The following is a 689-nucleotide window of genomic DNA, read 5'->3' as shown; positions in this document are numbered from 1 at the left end:
ACAGAGAGTATAGCGAAATATTAGTTCACAGCAAAAGATTAGTTCACGGCGAAAGATTAGTTCACGGCGAAAGATTAGTTCACAGTAGTGATGGGAAGACCGACTCTTTTTGTTGATTCGAATCTTTGACTCTCGAACAATAAAATGAACGAGTCGTGAACGAATCTTGAACTAATCATTTCATTCGTTTGAATTTCATTCGAACGAATCACTCGCGAACGACACATCACTAGTTCAAAGCGAAAGGTTAGTTCACAGAGAATGATTAGTTTACGGCGAAAGATTAGTTCGCAGAGAGTGATTTGTTCGCAGTGAGTGATTCGTGAGTTCAATAGGCCAAGGTAGAACTACACAAAACACACGTCCAACAATTAATATGTAACAAGCCATACTTTACTTTTGTAGCTGTTGCTAATCTTGAACGCAGCAGTTTTATCCTCCAGTGGTGTACGGTACGGAGTTCCTCCGCTCATGTAGCAGTTCGTACTTCTCCTTCCGAGCTACCAATGATAATCCGCTTGGTGCTCCTTTAATGAAGTGATTGGCTAAGTCATTATAAAATATTAGCGTTAGCCAATCAGAGCTGAGGAGTGCGTTGCTAGAAGCGCGAAAGACAAAAAAAAACTTCCGGCTTTTCGACTCTTCCCAACGGACGTCGATTGTTGTCACTGTTGTGGTAAGGTTTTACC

Source organism: Cynoglossus semilaevis, chromosome W, assembly GCF_000523025.1.
Source record: "Cynoglossus semilaevis isolate Cse_v1.0 chromosome W, Cse_v1.0, whole genome shotgun sequence".
Lineage (NCBI taxonomy): Eukaryota > Metazoa > Chordata > Actinopteri > Pleuronectiformes > Cynoglossidae > Cynoglossus > Cynoglossus semilaevis.
Note: the sequence above shows the minus strand (reverse complement) of the source record.